Raw genomic sequence first — 21983 nt, 5'->3', positions numbered from 1 at the left:
CACCCTTGAGCACTGGGAAAGAGACCACTGAGTGTTGAAGACAGGCATAACTGCTGTGGCCAGCTTGCAACAACAGGAAAAGACTGGTCCCTGTAACAGGATGAGTTCATCATTCCCAGGTCAAAGATGCTCCTTTCCAGATGTGTGGTCTCTCCTTGTTGTCTGAACAAATGTTACCGTTCGAAGGATAGCATTCCTTTATCCTCTACCCAATCATGTAATGCCAAGGCTTCAAAGCCCCAGCTTGCAGATTTTCCCTATAGAAACCCAAAGTTCCTAAACCCAAGCGTTGCATACCTAACTTGTTGCACAGGGAGGACTGTGCCCTGAGTCTGAACTACAATAAAAGACTCTTGTGTACTTGCATTGGAATTGTGGTCCCTGGTGGTCTCTTGGGGTTCTCAAGAACTGGACATAATGGATAAACTCTTTGGAGCTCAAAGGGAAGATAATAAAAATGGTTGTTGTCATTAATTCAGCATTTACAACATCCTGGGTACCTGAGAATGTACTTTAGGGTTTTTTCTCCCTTTTAATTATATATGTGTGATTGCTTGTGTGTATTCATAGGCCTGCAGGTGATCACACTTGTGGATTTGCAGTTACACACAGCTGTGAACTGTCAGCCATGAGTGTTGAGACTAAAACTGGAGTCCTCCTTAGGAGCAGCAGGAGCTCTTAAACACGGAGCCATGTCTTCAGCTTGACTATGGCCTCAGGGTCCTGATGTTCTAGCCAACTCTTGTTAAGTTCAGGTCCCAGTGGTTTGCCTTCCAAACATTATACGAACAGATAGCCGGAGGTTTAAATGGCAGCCCAGGAACTGGGCCCAGAGTTCTGTTCTCTCTGAGCCCATGCATCCATTTTGCCTGGGACTGACTGTAGTTCTCAAATTTGGGGGAGTATCAGGATCTCTGTTCACATCAGAGGGTGCATCCTAGGCACTTTAAAAATAAAGCAAAACAGAACAGTGCTATTCTGGTTGCAATCTCCTGAGAGACCGTGAGGCATTTTCACCCAATACGGCTGCATCTAGAGTCCTAACCCCGGTAACTGGGACGTAACAGATGAAATTTTCAGTCAGTGCACCATAGGGCCATTTGTTCTGTGGTAGTGAACAAGGGTTGTTCAAGTGTAATCTTAATTATATTGATTTTTAACATGCTCCTAGGAGCTAGAAGACTCCACAGATAATATACCTGCTGTGCGAGCCTGACTGCTTGAGTTTACGTCCCCAAATCATCATAAAGACCAAAGGAGAGAGCTGCGCTCTCCTCTGAGCTCAGTACATGGCCATGGCAAGTGTGCCCTACCCTATCATGCACGTATGCGCAATAATAAATAAGTTAATTAAATGCTAATACAAGGAGAGTGAAAAACAGCTGTGACATGTTCCTGCTCCTTTCCTGGCTAGACAAGCCATTATTCAAGCCAAATTTGTTTTTCCAACCTCCTTTCCCTCAGCCTCTAAGCCTGCTGCCAATGCCTCCCTACCTGGATAGAACTGAGGCTTTGGACACACAGAGTCAGCCTCCAGAAGGACAAGTGACCAGAGTTGGCATTAGGGTGCAATGAACCAACACAGCCATCACAGAGCCAAAATGAAATAACAGGCTGCCCGGGTTCCCAGGGTTATCAGCAGTGAAGGAGCCTGGGGAGCCGGTGTTTATATCCATCATCCATGTGTACATGAGCCATAACCACTTCCATGTGTTTCGCTCCGAGCCAGCCAATGTATGACATACTGCAGAGCGGTGGCCCACAAATCAAAGCTACTCCTGCTATGTTGCCTCCCAGCATAGTGAGCCGCGTCCCTACCCTCTTACCAGGAAAGTGAAGAGCTCGAATGGGGAACTTACCATTGAACCAAAAGTGAGAAGCAAACAGAATAGAGCCAGGGAGGCAGTTAATCTCCTTAAAGTTGCTCCAGGGATGGGCCCAGCCAGAAGCCTCCATCTCCATGGAAACCACAGAAAGAAGTTGGGGCAAAAAGATAGGAAACCAGAGCAAGGAAAGGATTTGTTATGTTCTAAACAAGACTGAATTCCAAGGTTGGTCAACTCAAAGGTCTGGGAACCTTCAAAGCTTGAGAGCCAAGCCCTGAGTTCCACTACCAGGAAAGGCGCTGTGCCCTGGCAGTTTGCAAGGCGTTGTAACCTCTGGAGTTTCATAGCTCGATGACAGGTTCTGAGGAGGAATGTGGGGTGGGGTGGGGTGGGGTGGGGTGGAAGTCCAAGACCCAGGCAGAAGACAAGAAAAGTTGGGTGTAGAATGTGGTACCCCTCTGGAGCTCCACAGATGCCCTATGCATGTCTCCATGGTGACAGGGACCATGCTATTGTAACAGCTATGTGCTTCTCCAGCCATCACGTGACTCTTCTTTGAGAATATGGTGTGTGGAAGTCACCGTTGTATAAGACACACTCAGGGTTCATCCTTGCTCCTATCATAACAAGGACAACCCTTACAAAACAACAATGGCCAGCATGCAAAATAGCAATGATGGACATGTGTCACAACTGTGGGGCAGTGTGCCAGGAGAACTCACAGCTCTTCATACCTGCTACCCTCCTCTTCCTGTGACAAAATGTCAGAGAAAAGTGACTCAAGGAAGGGAGGGTTTGCTTTGGCTTACAGTTCCGGGGTACACAGTCCATCATGATGAGGATGGCAGCCGATCGCACTGCATCAGCAGTTAAAGCAGGTTAAGATAGAAGGCCAGTGCTCACGTTGCTTTCTCCTGTCTTACTCAGTTCAGGAACCCAGCTATTGGATGCTGTTGCTCACATTCAGGGTGAGTTCTCCTCAGTCAAACCTTCCTCTAATGATATCATGCACACACCCCTAAGTGTGTTTCCATGATAATTCTAAATCTGCCCAGCTAACAATGAAAATTAACCATTCCTTTCTAAACGGTCACTGAATATTAGACCCAGTTTATAAAAGAGGAGCCAGAGGCATAGAGAGTTCCAGAGGCTTGCCCAAGGCCATGCTCCCAGTAGGTGGCAAACCTGGGATTTGAACCCAGCTCATCTGCTCCAGACAATGTTCTTCAGCCAGTACTAATATGTTCAATAAAGTTCTGTTGAATTAGTGGCCTGCCACAGTCTGTTCTCATCCCTTGTTTCTCTTTATCTCAATAGCTTGAGCTCCTGCTGAGTCTTTGCCCACGTATCTGTGTGTGGTTCTTGGTCTGTATAATGCCTGAGCAGTCTCACACGTGCCAGTGTCCTCCTGGTGGCTGGTATCCCTGCCTCCTGCACATGTGTGCTGTAGTTGAGAGAGATGCTCACACATAGTCACTGTTCTTTCTCTGTCTTGCACGCACACATGCGCACAGCTCTCAAGATTCTCCTCTTTCTTTTCTCCTCCTTGTAAGGTACAACTGGCCAGCAGATATGTTCTTTTTCCTTGTCCCTCCACCTGAAGTCCTCCTAGAATTCCTGCACTGAAAATGAAATCAGATTCTTAGAACAAATCCAGATGGGAGTTAGACTGGCCAATTTCTTCAACCAGTTACATAGGACAAAGTCTTCATTAATTCAGAACTCCAGTCCTGATCTGTATCATTTTTCTCCCCAAACTGATTATCAGCTCTGCTTCAGGACCCACGGACTAAAGTGGACACATTTCCTAACAAGATTCAAGGTCTTAATGTCTCACACAAATGTTTCCCCGTGCCTGAGCAGCCTCATATTGCTTCTCTCTGAAATCTCTTCCATCAGGAGAAAACACTCTTTGGAGGGTATTAGAGCGCTCAATTGGCCAATAGTAGCATCTCATACATTAAAGAGTTCAGCTGGCCAATAGCAGCATCCTGTGCATTCAGTTCTAACAATCATCAACTTCCCAGCAGCTCCTTTTTTTTTTTTTGTGAGAACCAACTGTAATTTTTAATATTCCTTTTTCTAAGACACAAGACCCCAATCCCACTGTGCAGTTTTTCAGTATCTCATTTATCCAGCATCTAAGCGACATTTCACACTATGAAGCGAGATCTATGAAATGTTCTAGTTTTCTTCTTCCTTATTTGGCTATTTCTCAACCTGCCCTTTAAAGTCAGGGTCACTGAAATCTTATCTGATGCTCCTGCTCTGAAGGAAGTTCTTTACTTCCAGGACTTAGGCTATAGATGAAATGTCAGCAGTGATTTTTTTTTTTTTTTTTTTTTTTGGAGACACATCATTGTCAATCTCCTTATTGGAAAATAAACCTTTCTTCGTACTCATATAATCAATTTTTTTCCATCTTTATTAACTTGGGTATTTCTTATTTACATTTCGATTGTTATTCCCTTTCCCGGTTTCCAGGCCAACATCCCCCTAACCCCTCCCCCTCCCGTTCTATATGGGTGTTCACCTCCCCATCCTCCCCAATTACTGCCCTTCCCCCAACAATCTTGTTCACTGAGGGTTCAGTCTTAGCAGGACCCAGGGCTTCCCCTTCCACTGGTGCTCTTACTAGGATATTCATTGCTACCTATGAGGTCAGAGTCCAGGGTCAGTCCATGTATAGTCTTTAGGTAGTGGCTTAGTCCCTGGAAGCTCTGGTTGGTTGACATTGTTGTTCATATGGAGTTTCAAGCCCCTTCAAGCTCTTCCAGTCCTTTCTCTGATTCCTTCAACGGGGGTCCTATTCTCAGTTCAGTGGTTTGCTGCTGGCATTCGCCTCTGTATTTGCTGTATTCTGGCTGTGTCTCTCAGGAGCGATCTACATCCGGTTCCTGTCGGCCTGCACTTCTTTGCTTCATCCATCTTATCTAATTGGGTGGCTGTATATGTATGGGCCACATGTGGGGCAGGCTCTGAATGGGTGCTCCTTCTGTGTCTGTTTTAATCTTTGCCTCTCTATTCCCTGCCAAGGGTATTCTTGTTCCCCTTTTAAAGGAGTGAAGCATTCGCATTTTGGTCATCCTTCTTGAGTTTCATGTGTTCTGTGCATCTAGGGTAATGCGAGCATTTGGCCTAATATCCACTTATCAGTGAGTGCATACCATGTGTGTTTTTCTGCAGCTCCTTGATCAGAGACCCCTACATTGAGCTCATCTGTAATTTACAATTCATGAGCTCAAGCCATCCAAGCCCATGTTAACTTACTGGGGACGGAACTCTGGGCTTTTCTGAACAAAAGTGGTTTGTATTCAATGTGGCAAGCATTACTGTGAGTGGGGAAGAGGGCAGGCAGTAGGAGCAGAGGTATACCGCTCATAGTTCCCACGTTCCTGGTCTAGTAAAGCAGCTATGCAGACAAGTGATGGTTACCCAGGAGCGAGAGCTACAAGCAAAGCCATGAACTCCTCTTTGAGAAGCCCATAGATGCAGGGAGGAAAGCCAGAGCCGTGCAGAGCCAGATGACCTTGAACCCTGATCATAAGGCCCAAGACCACTCTCCTGGGAACACGCATTTGAATAGCTTTCGCCATGCGATCATTATAACCTCTCCTTTTCTGCATATTAATTAGCGAGTGCCCAACCTTTTAAAAGGTTATATAGATGTTGGGATTTCTCTGTAGACTATTTTATTTTATTGAGTTTGTGAATATTTTGAATTATTTTTAGCCGGTCTTTGTGTTCCCTGTTCCCTGTGACCCTCTTTGCCACAGAGACCTTCCAAGTTCAGCACAATCAGATGTAGCAGTCCCCTGCTTTGTGGAAGATACCCTCTAAGTCTTAGCAAAGCTCCACCCCTACTCTATTAGGAACTCTCCACCCACCGCAACTTAAACCTCATCTTCAACGCATGGCTTCTCAGGGCTTCTGACCTCCTCAGGGTTCCTGGCTTCAGCCACTTTCCACAGTTCCCTCCATCTTGCCATTGTCATGACGGCATCACTGGTTATCACTTGAAAAATGCTGACAAGTTCTGCTGTCAGCTCAGGGTGTAGCCTGGCCCCTTTGAACCACCCTGGTGTTAGCTTCCCCTGGGGAAATGTTCTGTCTTCTATTCTGAGTGTAGACTCCCCCTTTCAAATGAATTTGCACTTTCACAAGATGGAGCTCTTAATGGGAGGGGGTCTTCCCTCAAGGTACTTTCCCTACTGTCCCAGTGCAGAGCACCAGGCAACTTTTAAATCTTACTGTATTCTTTTAAATTACGTGTATGTGTGGGTATGTGCCAGTGCCCATGGAAGCCAGAGGCATTGAACCTATCTGGAGCTAGAGTTGGAAGTGGTTGTGAGCCACTGGATTTGGGTACTGCGAAATGACCACGAATCTCCTACAAAAGGGGGGAGGGCATGCTCTTAACTGCTGACCGGCTCTCCAACCCTGTTAGGCTTCATTCTCGAAGCACTAATCTCTTTGACAGTTAAAGCTGATGTGTTGTCTGGATGTCCCCTGTTTACAAGCTCTTAATTATTTAAGTGTGTCTCCTGGTGCAGTTGTGGCAGTGAGAGCCATGCACTGCCACACCCAGCTTCACATGGGTTCTGGGGCTCTGACTTGAGGTCCTCTGTCTGAGCGGCAAGCACCTTACCCACTGAGCCATCTCCCCAGACCTTTCTTTTAAGTTTAATCTCCATCACACACTTTCCTCACCACATCTCACAGTTTTTATTTCCCTTTGCGCCACGGGCTCCTCCTTCTCACAACAGGTCGATGAGCAGTGAGCATCAGGCATGCCACGGCCTTGATGTTCAGCCTTCACTCTTCCTTCAGGAAACAAATTAAGCCTGTACTCTTGGGTTCAGCATCACTCAGGTTCAAGTCAGGAGACGAATGCAGCCAGATTCTTTGTCAGACTGTAATGTAAATGGCTTCTAGCCCACTTTGATCCTCTCTGAGCTCTAATGAGCCAGATTCCACAGTCTGCATATTTCTCTGTTTCCATACTACCACCAGAATGGTCCATTCAACTGTTCACAGCATCCAAGGAGTGTTTTTTAAACTCAAAGTACCTAAAACTTTCCACATTCCTCCCACAAACCAGCTCTAAAGGCTTAAGAACATCTTCAGGTTAATCACAGTAACAGCCACACTTCCTAGCACCAAGGTTCTGTATTAGTCATTTTTCCCATTGCTGTGATTAGACATCCTGACAAAGGTAACTTAAGAGAGAAGGAGGGGGGGTTGGGGATTTAGCTCAGTGGTAGAGCGCTGGCCTAGCAAGTGCAAGGCCCTGGGTTCGGTCCCCAGCTCCGAAAAAAAAGAAAAAAGAAAAAAAAAAAGAGAGAGAGAGAGAAGGAGGGTTCAGACTTACAGTTCCAGAAGAATACTGTGCATCAATCTGGGGACGGCATGGTGGTGGGGGCAGAGGCTGGCACCAGGAAGGACAGAGTGAACAGGGAGCCAGGTTGAGTCTCAAGACCCAACCCCAAGGCCCCCTCCTACAGTGAGGCAACTCCCCCTACTGGTTCCACAACCTTCCCAAACAGTGCCACTAGCTGAAGACCAAGTGTTCAGAGAGTTGAGCCCAGGGTGTGAGGAAGGTCAGGAACTTAAAGGGAAAATCCCACTGTATAATATTTTTGATAAACTGTAGAAGTCAATTGATAAAATTCTATTTAGCATTGCTTCTCTTCCTCCTCCTCCTCCTCCTCTTCCTCCTCCTCCTCTTCCTCCTCCTCCTCTTCCTCCTCCTCTTCCTCCTCCTCCTTCTAGTTTTCAAGACAAGGTTTCTCTGTGGCTATCCTAGAACTTGCTCCTAGACCAGGCTGGTCTCAAACTCTCAGAGATCTGTCTGTCTCTGCCTCTTGGGTACTGGGATTAAAGACATGTGCCAACACCACCCAGCTTGTTTTAATTTTCAATTGTTTTTACACAGTAGGAATAATTTTACTCTTAATGCACAGAACTTGATGGAAAAAATACAATTTTTAACATGTCCTTTGATGACTATTAACACAAATGCAAGATAAGATCCCGCAAATGAATACCAGCTTGAGTAGTAGTTTATATATAGCAATAGCTTGAGACAACTCACTAAGTGTGCTTGGACACCATGTCACTTAATAAAGGAGCAACCTTCTTACCTCAGATGCCAGAAATACAAAACATCACTAACATCTCTGAAGAGCAAGAATCCTATGTATATCAGGCAAGATCTACTTTGGGGGGAAGTTCCATTCAGGGTTTTACACAGGGAAATGGTGTGAATTGTTACAGTGTAGCTGTCCCTGAGCCACCAGATGACCATAGAACTGTTAATCATTACTTCAGACACCGAATCTTTGCTTTCATTCATTTGATTAATCAAAGCATGCTGGGCTCTCTTACCCACTGGGAAGCACATTACTGTGAAATTCATGACCACACAATTAATTTAACCTCAGGTGAATTCACAGGAATGAAACACTTTTCTTAAATATCAATTTCTCGCTGACGTGAGTTTTGTTTACACACAGTACTGCTCACAGCAGTGTAGCACATTTCCCATCTGCAGGGCTCATTATTTTAACACAAGTCTTGGTGTTGGGATGGACGCTATATATACACCCTGCCCCAACGCACTTGGCTTTGCCAATTTTATCTCCCAGATAAAGAATTCCTCCTAAAATATGACCAGGGGAGGTAAAGTGCTGGTCAATACGGCTTCTAGAACAAGAATCTTCCAGAATCAAATGTAGGATGTTTAGTATTGGGGTGGGGAACGGGGAGAGTTTAGTAATACTTCATCCTCTTTCCATTTTGTTTTTGTTTTGTTTTGTTTAAAATCTAGTTTAGGCTCTTAGGTTCTTTTAAAAGATTCACAGTTTTGCTTTCATATCGCTGTTATTTCTTTTGGGTTTTCCAGAAAATCTCCTGTCTTCACCACCTAGAGCAGTCTATGTGCTTCTTCCCTGGCATCTGTCTCCCCACATCGCTTGGAGGCAACATCCAATGAGTCACTTCTGGGAGGCAATTCTGGAACTCTCATCCAGTATGCAAAGAAACGATTCAGACAACCACATAGGTGAATGGCTTGACCCTGTCACTCAGGTTTGTCCGTCCTTCCTTCCTTCCTTCCTTCCTTCCTTCCTTCCTTCCTTCCTTCCTTCCTTTCTTCCTTCCTTCTTTTCTCTCTCTCTCTCTTTTTCTTTCCTTCTTCCTTTCTTCCTTCCTTTCTTTCTTTCTTTCTTTCTTTCTTCTTTCTTTCTCTTTTTTTACAATTGAAAAGTATTCAGTGGTGTGCAAATGTCAGTTTGCACATAGCTTCACATAGGAATGTTTCTAGGCTTTTGCTATCATAAATAAAGCTACTCTGAGGACCTGTAGCAGATCTTCCTGTGTTCATGACTATTTATTTCTCTGGCTATTAGAATTTCTCATTCGTATCATAAGTGTGTTTAATTTTATAAGAAACATTATATATAATATAATATGTATTTCTTATAATATATGTATGAAAGAAGGTATATAGAAATTAGCTTTCATCAGTGTTGACTTCTGCACATTGACAGGGACTGTAACATTTCGAGGTAAGTGTCCAGGTTGAGAAGAAAAATTCCCAATACAGAATCCTTCAATAGCAGAATTACATTGTGGTTATGTTATTCTTACAACCTCACAGCAAGGAAAGAGCACATGAATATGAACAAAATTATAATTTAGATTATATTTTACATTCTTTTTTAAGATTCACATTTTCACTTTCATGTTGCTCTTATTTCTCTTGTGTTTTTCCAAAACTCTTCCCGTCTTCCCCACCTGGAACAGTCTATGCATTTCTTCTCTTGGCATCTCTGATTATAATTCAGATCATACTACAATTGTGTGTTATAAATAAAATAAATTATATAGAAAAATTTATATTCAAAGTTGTCCTATTATCTTAAATCCTTGCTAGTAATGAGACTTGCAGTTTTTCCACCTCCTGAACAACCCTTAGTGTTGGTCATACGTTTTTAAGATGGGGTATCGTTATAGAGACTATGCTGGTCTCAAACTTGCAGAGATCCTCCTGCCTCTGCCACGCAAGTGCTGAGATCAAAAGCATGTGCCACCACACCAAGCTTGCTCACCGGCTTGCATGACGTGACATCTCAGTACAGTTTTAATTTCATTTTCTGCTGATTAATCCTGAGCGCTTTCCCACATGGGTATTGGGCATTCATGCGTCTTTCTTCACAGAAGGCTAAAAGCCCCTGCACTCCTTCATTTGACGACATTTCTATTCAAGTAGCTTGTCCACATTTATGCACCATTTTCTTACTGTTGAGTTGTAAGAATAACATAACCACGATGTACTTCTTCTGTTGAAAGATTCTGTACTGGAATTTTTTTTCTCAATCTGCTTTGAAATGTTACAGTACCTGTCAATGTGCAGAAAACAATTTTGACGAAGGCTAACTTCTGCCTCCTTTCTTGTTTATGCTACATAGAAAACATTCTCGTATACAAGGCAGTACAGGTTTTCTCCTCTATTTTCTTCTGGACGTTTGATAACACAAGCTTTTGGATTTGGAATCATCAGTCATTCCCATGTAACCTTTTAATTTTCAAGTTAAATATTTTTTTGAGTTTCGTACACAAGTGCTATATTCACATTATTTTCACCCTTTTCTCCTAGCCAACTAGGATCCCCGTGATGCCTTTCCTTGATGCCTTTCAAATTCATGACCTCTCTTCTTTAGTTATTCTCGTAGGGGTGTTGTGTGTTTTGTGTGTGTGTGTGTGTGTGTGTGTGTGTGTGTGTGTGTGTGTGTTTGTGTATGTATGTGTGTATGTGCATATGTATATGTGTGTGGATGTGTGTATTATGTGTGTATGTGTGTATATATACATATGTGTGGATGTATAACCTGCTGAGTCTCTTCGGTGTTGCTCCCGTGTGTGTGTGTGTGTGTGTGTGTGTGTGTGTGTGTGTGTGTATTTGTGTATGTATGTGTGTATGTGTATATGTATATGTGTGTGGATGTGTATATTATGTGTGTGTATGTGTGTGTGTGTATGTATATGTTTGTGGATGTGTGTATTATGAGTGTATGTGTGTATGTATACATATGTGTGGATGTATAACCTGCTGAGTCTCTTCGGTGTTGCTCCTGTGTGTGTGTGTGTGTGTGTGTGTGTGTGTGTGTGTGTGTGTGTGTGTGTGTTTAGTGCTGACTACTTGGGGCTGGATAATCTATCAGGGACTCATCCCTGGAGAAGCCTTCCTCTCCCTCTCTTAGCACCATTAACTGCCTGCTGCTCTTCATCTGGGGGCAGGTAGCCTATGAGGGATTACCCATCTGTGTCGGCATGTCATGCATAGATGTCATTATGCATGTCTTCTTTAGGTGACCACATTCTTGAGGTTTCAGGGGGGCAACGTTTCTGTCAGATACAGAAGATGCTGTCTCAAAGCAGTCTCTGGCTCCTATAATCGGTCTGCCCACTTCCATGGTAGCCCCTGAGCCTTACACGCAGAGAGTACACTGTAGGTCTACCCACTAGTCGCAGGCATTCCAGTCTGCCGTTCTCTACATTTTGACAGTAGCTGTCTGCGTCTGCTGCAGAAAGAAGCTCTCTTTGTTTTTTCTCCAAAAATACTTTTCTCCAAAAGTCTAATTTTTCTGTAGCCTAAAAGACATGAGAAATAACAAAACTGGTAAATATAACTCCTGCCCTTGGTAACACACTGTAGCTGAAGTATTTTAAAAGGGAACACTTAGATGATGAACATCGCCCATAAAAAAAATGTATATTTTAAAATACAAAACTAAGTGGTACCTGCCACCTAGAAGTTAAGGGGGAAATATTAGCCACTTCAGAAACCCAGGCAGACTGAATTAGGGAGGCAAGCAGGCTCCTATGTACAGTTGAGACCTGTGCTTGCTTTACGTAGCTTTTGCGACTCTAAAATGTAGATTTAAAATAAAACACTGCCTCTGAGTTCATCTTTTCATGGCTCTACAGTGCGCTCAGTGGGGCAAGTTCAACTTACTCCCTGTGATGTCCGTGCCCCGTCTCCATGGGGACTAGAGGTTCCAGTTTTAGGGAGTCTTAGATGACTGACAGCAGCTGTCCACACCCAGAACTCTGCGGCCACTGTTGACCAGGGTCCTCACCTCAGACCCCTTCCACATAGCCCATCTGGTGAGACGGGGCCTTTCCTTCTTGGAGTCCATACATCTCTCTGAAGGACCACTGAATTTAGATTATAGCTAATGGCTCCGAAACACTTCAAAAAAGTACTGATGGAGCTCCTCACCTCAGCTCAGACATCACTCCCTACACACCACACCAAATTCACAAACTCAGCATCTCAGCTCAGAATCTCATCCATTTTTAGGTTTGTCCATCCTTCATAATAACCTGCTAAAGCCCAGCTCCTGTGAGTGCTTCATTCAATCCTTCATAAGCTAAGTACCCACAAGCCCATTTAACCAAATCAAATTTGATCCCCAGACTCCTGGTTCCCACGAATGTCATGTTTGGAAACAGTCTTTGCAGATATGATCAGTTAAAGATAATGATATAAGTGTGCGCCTTAGTATGATATGATTGGCAGCCTTATGAAAAGAGGAAGATCTCACAATAAGATCTCTCATATGCAGAGAGAATACCCATGTGACAACAGGGACGGAGATTCAGTCCCACCATTGCAAGCCAAGGACCACTAAGTTCTGATGGCTGCTTCCAAACACCAGGGACGAACAAGGATTCTCTCCTACAGGTTTCAGAGGAAACTAAGACCTGGCAATGCCTTGGCTTTGAACATCAAAGACTGAGAAATTATGGATTTCTGATATTTCTAAGCAATTAGTTTCTGGTACTATTAAGGCAGCTCTAGGAACATGATTAATTTCTATTTGAACTCCAATGAATCTTCCTTCTGGCCTTCGTCCTCCATAAATGCTGCCTTGCCATTTCTAACTTGCTCTTTAACATACCACAACCATTTTTTTTTAAACCTAAACCCAACCTCTTTGTGCCTGATTAATAACATTTACTGTTGCCTCCTGTATGAAGGATGGACTCTGAGTTCCTTGACCTGACCTTTGACACTTCAGAAGCTCTCCAGCTACATCCTGCCTGTGTGAATTCATGTGTGGGGCCATCTGCACTCACCCTTTGCAGTCTACGTCCAGCATGAGATGCACGATGTACCTTGTCTCCCTGGTGAGCCACAGCCTTTCCATAGCAACAGTCAGGTGAGAGGTGCAGCCCAGGAAGGATGCCATCTTTCTTCCTGCATTGTGTCCACACAGCATCTACCATGCATTGGCTTGGTTGGTAGGAGACTGTGGGATGATGTCACAGGTGAGGCAGGTACAAGATACAATGAGGCCTGTCATTGGACAAGAAGGAAGGATGGGTGAGAGAAAAGTTTGAAGGAAGGGGAAGAGACGGGAATGGAAAGGAAGAAGAAAGGAGGAGAATGTGGGTAGCTGCAGAGAGAACATGGAGGCTGACGTTAAGATTCCACACTGTACCTTTACAGGTTGTTATGAATGTTCTTAAGGCATGGATGTGTACACAGCTTTGTGTGTTTAGGTGGGCAATTATATCTAATCAATTGGATCAGAGGTCATTGTGTTATGTGTTCTTTCCTGTGGTGATTTAAGTTTAAGAGAGTAGGTGGCAGCTGGTACACTGAGATGCCACGGAATTAGGATGTGTGTTTCCGCCATGGTAGCAGCCTGCCTTGGGAACTGGATGGGTAGAGAGATTGCTGCCAGGCTCAGAGAGAGGCCTTCAGCAGTGTGATATGGGATAGAGCAAAGTGGGTGAGAGGCTTTGCTGACTGAGATTGAGATATCTACCAGATATCTTGGGGCACTGCGGTGCCGGACCTAGCAGGGTAAAAGAAAGGTATTTGTTATAATTTTACAGCAACAGGAGACAGCCAATGAGACAGCAGAGAATGTCACAATCCACATTGAATATTCAAGTGATTTAAAAGCTTTTATCCCACTAAGGTTCTGTAATCCTTTGTACATAGACATGTTGCAAAAAAAATAAATAAATCAGTATTTGTCATTGAAATAAGCAAGGTAATAAAAAAAGCATGGTTTCAACCATAAATCCTGACATTTTAGCCATATGATGAATGATGCCTGCTTACCTGAGATATCCCTGAAACATTCTTACATTGACACATAATATGTTTGGAAATTTCTAGAACAAAGGGACAGAGACCATCTCTTCATTCAAGCAACAACACCAGGTGAATCGGACTTGACTCTGCCTTCATACAAGGAAGCAGCTTCCTTTGTGTAACATCTAGAAGATGTCTGTGTTAACATGAGGATAGTAAGGTGGTTCTCCAGTACCAAACAGAACAGAATTAATTCCAGACAAACACTAGGGGGTGTTCTGTTGGGTTTCTTTTTAAATTTTGGAAACAGCTCTGAGCCAGCCTTGTGCACGGGGGCAAGCACCCTGCTGGAGAAATAGTGGGGGACAAATGTGCCAATTGTTTCCCAAATAAGCTTCTCCATTCTTTCCTTAATACACAAGGATCATAAGCATTTTGAAGGACCACGGTAAGAAAACAGAGAATAAACTGAAGGGGCTGGAGAGGTGGCTGCAGGCATCAGGACCTGAGGCTGATACTCAGAACCCAGGCCAAAAATAGACAGGCATGGTGACACAGAGACAGGCAGACCCCTGGGGTTTGCAGGCCAGCCTTCACGGTCTACATGAGGGTTGGGTCAGCAAGAGACCTTTTTCAAAGCTAAGGTGGATGAGAAATGACTTCTGAAGTTGTCTTCTAATTTCTATGTGTACCCATAGATGGCAAATGCACACATGTATACACACACACACACACACACACACACACGTGTGCACACACCAAAATAAAACAACTATTCGAAGTTTGAAACAAAATTTTAAAAAGAAAATCTAGTATCAGAAGAAACAGAGCTAGGATGAGAGGGGAAAAAAACCATTCTTATTAATGACTCTTATTAATGACTCTTATTAATGACTCAGAAATCCGAAAAAGATTTTTGTCTCTGGAACATAAGCAGGCTGCATTAAAAATAGGATATTCAGAAAGTAATTACTTGGGAATTAGAAGTGTAATTTCTGCTATAAAATTTAATAGCTACACTAGATAATAGCATTAAGGAAAACTGTCAAGAGCACATGTAAAAGAAAGTAGCAGAGAGAGAAGACATAACAGGCCAAGTAGGGTCTCAGCCTCTGCCCCAGGAAAGTGTTCTACTTAACAAAAAGAGCCCCCAATAAAGGTGACTTTAAAAAAAGAAAGAAAGAAAAAGAAAGAAAGAAAAGAGGATTCATATCTTTGGTATAAAGTATCTTTTTCAGAAGCTAAACAAACGGGGGCTCAGTGAGTACACCGCTTGCTTTACAAACGTGTGGGCAGGGTGGTGACTCACTGGCAAGCCAATCTAGCCAAAGTGATACAATCCCAGTTCAGTGAGAGGCCACGTGTAAAACATAAGATAAATGTAATTGAGAGAGACACTCATCAGTAACCTCTGACCTTATCCATGCATACTTGAGTTTAACTCTCCCACATGTATATAGCACACATGTGCACATACACATCTATAAAATAAATAAAAATACACATACAGATGCAGCTATGTAAAATTTCATTATTCTACTCTTTTCACAGGAAAAAAAAATAAGAGATTCCATTTTAGAAAAAGACTCGTAGACAATGAACCAATCCCCAAAGAGCATGCTCTAGACTAGTGAGGCACTGTAGAACAATAACAGAGTCTAGGTACAAACAGCTACAGCACATCTATAGACACCACATCTACAGACATCTACAGACAGCTACAGACAGTACAACTACAACACAGCTATAGACAGCTACAGCACAGCCACAGACAGCTACAGACAGCACAGTACAGCTACAGACAGAACAGCACAACTACAGACAGCACAGCACAGCACAGCACAGCACAACTACAGACAGCACAGCACAGCTACAGACAGCACAGTACAGCTACAGACAGCACAGTACAGCTACAGACAGCACAGCACAGCACAGCACAGCACAGGGCACAGCACAGCACAGCACAGCACAGCACAGCACAGCACAGCACAGCACACCTACAGACAGCTATAGACAGCTACAGCACAGCAGTCCCTCGGAAGTGCTGAGAGAAGGCACTGAGCTGTGGGAAGACTGTCCTGACACGTGCTTACAGATATGAAGGAGATGGCAGAGCATCTAAGCCCTTCCACATAGATGAAAGCTATAACTGACCGAATAATGAAGGTCAAATGGAGCCAAGGAAAGTCTGCATCGCACTCAGGTGAGACACAGATCCCAGATCTTCCTAGTCTCCCAAAGCAACTGTTGTACCTGTTCAGGTGAGCACTCCATTCAAGAGGCTCTTCTGATGGTTTTTTTCCTCCCTCCTCTAGCGTCTTTCTCAGAAGCCCACTCAGAACAAAGGAGTGGTTATAAGTACATAATTTTCCAGAATGTTCCCTGAAGAGTTAGGTGAACCTGCGCTTAGGCTCCCGTGTGTACTGACTCTTCAACATGTGCATAGCTTCTTCCCTGAAGATCCACAACAAGCCAGTAAGACAAGGGCTTGTTTGAGGACATTGAAGAGTCAGGGATGAGCTCCCAAAGTCTTCACAAAACAAAACAAAATGAATTGAGGATTTACTTGGAAATTGAAAAATGAATGTAGAAAAGAATTTAAGGGAAAAAAAATAGAATTGTTCCAGGAAAGCAATGAGAAGGCCAATTGGAAACAGTTGCATAGGAAGCTTTCGAAGAACTGGCCCAAGCTAGAACTGAAATCAGAAGACTCGAGAAATGAGTGGTTTTTATTCAACAAGAAGTACTGAAGCCTTGAAAGCATCTAGTCATTTAATAAGGAGGTCAAATGTTTAACTCAACAAGATAAAGACAGAATGTTTAAAAGCCAAAGGAAGGGGTTGGGGATTTAGCTCAGTGGTAGAGCGCTTGCCTGGCAAGCGCAAGGCCCTGGGTTCGGTCCTCAGCTTCAGGAAAAAAAAAGAAAAGAAAAAAGAAGAAAAAAAAGCCAAAGAAAGCAAAGATGAGGAAAGCATGGTTTTGAGCAGCCAGAACTCAAGAGGGTGCATTTGGCGGGCTTGAGTAAGAAGTCTGTGACCCGCACAAGGTTAATAGCGTATGATTTCCTAAGTATTTGACCTATAATAAGCTTCACACAACTATAACATTGTTTCTTGAATCTCCCTATAGACAAAACAAGAGAGACTTAGTTCTAAGTGTAGAAAGGGTTAAGGAGATGGCTCAGCAGGTAAAGTGCCTGCTTCCCAAGTCGAGAATCAGAAAGTCAGGGAGGGTGTGGTAGCTGCCTAACCCAGTGGTTGGGGTGGAGACAAGGAATTACCCAGAGCAAGGAAGCTAATCAGACCGCTCAAAGGAAGAGCTGAGTGAGAGACCCTGCCTCAATTCCTAATGTGGAGAATAACAAGGAGATACCCAAGGTCATCCTCAGGGCACACACACGCACACATGCCACATGCACATGCACACACACATGCATGTGCATACACTATACACAGAGTTAAAAAACTAGTAATACAAGCACTTATAAAACAAAAACTCTCACAAGAATGATTAATTATAATTGACAAGAGAAGAGGCAGGAGACGGCCCACTGGTCAGTCAACCCCTTACCCGGAGACAGTGGTCTGGAGTGAATCAGTGCAGAAGTAAAATCTGCATACACTAGTTCGCTCTGCAGCATGCATTAAGTGCATTCCATACTCTCACCTCTGAGCCAGGACCTGAGAAAATTGTGAGTCAGACAAATATGCCTCCCACCCCGAGCAACCTCATAGGATCTGGGTGGGAGCAGAGCCTCTCTCTTTGGCAAAAAGAAACGAGAATCCTTACTGTAGCTACAGCAAGAATTAAGACAAGAGGTGGAATGAGAAATGGGGGAGAGTTCTTGCTACCAGGAAGTTCCTCTGATCAAGCAGGAAATTTTCAGTCTAGTCCCTCATCTATATCACTCCCCACCCACACCCAAAGGCTCGGGGACCACTGCCAGAGAGGGGGCTATGAATTGTAAGAGTCAGAGGTCAGGGAACATCGGGAACATCACAACAAGACAGTACCTACTGGACAGAACAGGACCTCTCCACTCACGAGCTGCAGCCAGTTGACAGTCCAGCGTGGGCTACGGAGGAGCTCAAGAGCCTCCACTCCATCTGGGAAAGGAAGACTCAGATTTCTTTATGGGTGTGGCCCCTGATCTCCTTGAGATGGGCCACACTCTAGGGAATGATCCCATACTCATGAGTATATGCACCAAGCACAAATTGGTTTCAGTGAAATTAAAAAAAAATTTTTTTTTACTGATCTTTGTGAAGAATCCCTTCATGAACCCCAATCCCACCCATCTTCCCATCCTTCCATATTCGCCCTCCACCTTATAACCTCTCCCTCAAAAGAAAACAAAACAAAAAATTAATTAATTAATTAATTAAAACAAATAAGACAAACAAAATCTGCAGAAACTGTGGTGTGTCATGGTGTGTACACCCCTTTGCCCAAACAGCTTTACTTGCAAATGTTTATTACAATGAGTCATTGGTCTGGTTCAAGAACTCTGGGTTCTGCTACATTCTCACTGGGACTCCTCTTGTATGTCCTGTGTTGCTCTGTGTCATTGTGTCTTGTAGCCCCTTCACACACTCCAGCAGTTCGTGGATGGTGGAGATGTTGGGAGAGGTCAACTCAAGTCCTGGATCTGGGCCCAGGTAGAAGCTAAACTGGTTAGCTCACCAGTTCTCCAGTTCTCGTGCCCTTGGGCCAGCCTGTACTGTCCAGTCAAGGGGTGGGACCAGCTCACCTGCGGCCTGCAGCTGGTGAGAGCAGGGTGATTCTGCACAGCCTTAGGACATCGACATGGGTCCAGGTAGCAGCGCAGACTAGGGACTTCCACATGGTCTTTGGTAGTAGCATGGGCCACGGACATCAGCACAGATCTCTGCTGCTGCAGGGTCAAGGACCCAGACATGGCTTTGGGCAGCAGCACAGGCCAAAACTTCACCATGGCCTCAGGTGGCTCTGCAGGCTTCTCCCATCCGGATGCTCCTCACCTCTCTCCCTAGTGCACACACTCCTTCGCTTCTCTTTCATCTCTCCACCACAGATTGCTCATCTGAGTGGTACCCAGACCTCTGGGTGTCTTCCATTCAGCCCTCAGTGCCGCGGTGTCTCATGGAACCCCTCCCCCGGCCCATGCTCTGCCTAGCCCATACAGCATAGCAGTGGGCTGGGGTCATCTTGGGTATGCTTCACCCTACCCATGTTGTGTGATGTGGGGAGAGTGGGGAGCCTCTTGACATCTTGTTGTATTTTTTTAAAAAGAGAGGAGGGCTGGAAAGATGGCTCGACTGTTTAGAAGACTGAACCCTTTTCCAGAGACTCAGACTGAACTCTTTTCCAGAGACTCAGGTTCAGTTCCAAGCACCCACACAGTGGTTTATGGCCATCTGTAACTACAGCTTCAGGGGATCTGATATCCACTTTTGGATTCTGTGGGCACCAGGTATTCAGGTGATTCGTGCACATACATACAGGCAAGGCATTCATATACACAAAATGGAAAATATTTTAAAGAAGATATGAAGTTAGGAGAGGGTTGGGATGGGTCTGAGAGTTAGGAAGAGTAATAGAAGATGAATGTGATCAAAATATATTGAATAGATGTGTGAAATCCTCACAGAATAAACTAGTATATTTAAAAAAGAACCTAGTTCTAACTTAGTTCAATTTATATACTATTAGGAACTTTTCCATGGGGCCACGCAGAGAGGAAGGCTTGAAAGAGTCAGTTTCAAGAAGAGTCAGTGCTGAGGGGCCTGGGGGTTCAGAGGTAGGTTAGCTCTGGGATAGAAAGGGACTCCACAGACAGGACAAGTAAAGTCCAGTGAACAGTGAGAGTCAGGTGAGTGAAGTGGATCTTATGATGGTCAATTTCAATCACCAACTGACTGCAATGTAGAATTACCTGGGAAGGGAATTTCAATGAAGGATTTGTTTTAGTTAGTTTGGTCCCTGGGCATATCTGTGAGGGATTTTCTTACTTGGTTTGATTGAGTTAGGGAGGCCCTCTCTGAATATAGTCAGCACCTTTCATGAGCTGGGTCCTGGGAGGAACAAAAAGGAAGCCAGACGAACACCAGTATACACTCATGAGTGCACTGTAAAGCCAATGAGGGCCAGCATGCACACATGAACGCATTGTTCTCTGCTCTTGACTATGGATGGTATGTGGCCTGTTTCTCCTGCCATCATGACTTCCTGCCATGATGGGCTATAGCCTGGAATTGCAAGCTAAGAGAAGCCCTTCTCTTCTAGGTTGCTTTGTTCAGGTATTTACTGTAGCAATAAGATCCCCCAAACAAGAAAGGGAACTGAGAGCCATGGGGTGGATGTTTCAGACAATGAGGCTGTAGTGCAGTAAGGGCAGCTGTTATGGTGGCACCACAGGGAGGTCTGGCAAGGCAGAGGCTTGTGGCCAGGGACTGGCTACAGAAGGAAGTGGAGATAGAAAGTAATTTGTAGCATGTAGTTTTTGCTACCCTGCTTTAAGCTCCAGGAGGACCACGTTACCAGCCCCACCTAGGTTCCTTTGTATTGTGGATAAAACACACACACACACACACACACACACACACACACGCACACGCACACGCACACGCACACACACACACACACACACACACGCACACACACTTAATTTCAACCTGCCTTATAGGCTCAATTGCTGGGCGCCTCAAATCTCCATAGCTAGTGTGCTCTTCCCAATACTCTTAGCTCAGCACCATAAATCTTCCCTCAACTTTAGTTGCTCAGTTACCTTCTCTTTGTTCTCGTTTAACTGCCTTTACCTTAGTCCCTAATCTCCTGCCTGGGGATGTGGCCTAGGGCTGCTCTGCCTGAGATCTCACATGGCTGGCCACCTTTCCGCCCTCTGAAGCATGGTGACGTCTCCCTCTATCTTCCTGTTTCCCTTAGCCTACTATGGTGACCCAGAAGTCCAACCTCTTTCTATCTACACAGCAATTGACTCTTGGCATCTTTATTGATTGATCAAGAACCAATTGAGGAACAGGACCTTAGCCTCAGAACCACCTCCTACATCTCACCTTTTCTGTCCAATTTAACCCTCTTCTTCTAGACATAAATTTAACAAAACCATAACCATCACGTAAATTATAAAGTATGATATACAATTAAAATCTAGTCTATCATATTTGTTAATTAGATAAAGTACTCTACCATCATTCCTAATTTAAGGAATTATGACTCTAGCCCTAGACTGTGTTTATAGTTCAGCTTGTAACACTGTCTGGAAACCATGTCTTACACTCTATAACCTCTCTCTCAATGTTAAACAATTTAGGTTTGATTATGGACTATAACTAGTCTTCAACCCTGTCAGAAATCTGAAATGAATTAAATATTGCCTGAGTATATAGGAAGCACCAAACATATCTTCCAAAACTTAAGCAATTATAGAGACAGCTGACTACCTCAACAGCCCCTAATTTCTAATAATGTTGGGTCTTCTATCTTCAGCCTTCTGGCCCAGAATCATCTGGCAAACTTTTCATGAAGTAGGAAATATGAAGGATCAGCTTACCCTGTATTGGCAGAGCTAATAAATGACTATCCTACCTTTTTTTTCTCTTTTGGACAGTATTTGTCTGTAGATGATAATCATTTTTTTGTCCAGTGGCTACCTTGCCATGATAAGCAACCTCACCTGAACATAAAGATGCTCAGTTTTTCTTTGAAGGAGAGTGGGAAAACTGTCCAGAACAGACACGTCCCATTGTCAACTGATTCTTAATAATGAAATAACATTAAATGTCACATTCTGTGGGTTTCTGATGCTCTTGAAGACTAAGTAAAGTGTCTTTGAACTATTAAACCTTAACTAGTGTTAGCCATTCCTATTTGAGTAAACTGAAAATACTTTATAATAATTAAATCATAATCTAAACCAGGAGTTTGCTATCTGGCCCTTAACTTGCATTACTTAATCATCCTAACCAGTTTGTAAAGCAGCTGTAGAAGGATGGCGTCTAAGCCTCATATTCTTAAATGAGTTGCATAGGCACAATGCCTAT

The sequence above is a fragment of the Rattus norvegicus genome, chromosome 8, assembly GCF_036323735.1.
Source record: "Rattus norvegicus strain BN/NHsdMcwi chromosome 8, GRCr8, whole genome shotgun sequence".
NCBI classification, from domain to species: Eukaryota; Metazoa; Chordata; class Mammalia; order Rodentia; family Muridae; genus Rattus; species Rattus norvegicus.
The sequence above is the reverse complement of the archived record's forward strand: the minus strand, read 5'-3'. Positions refer to the sequence as shown.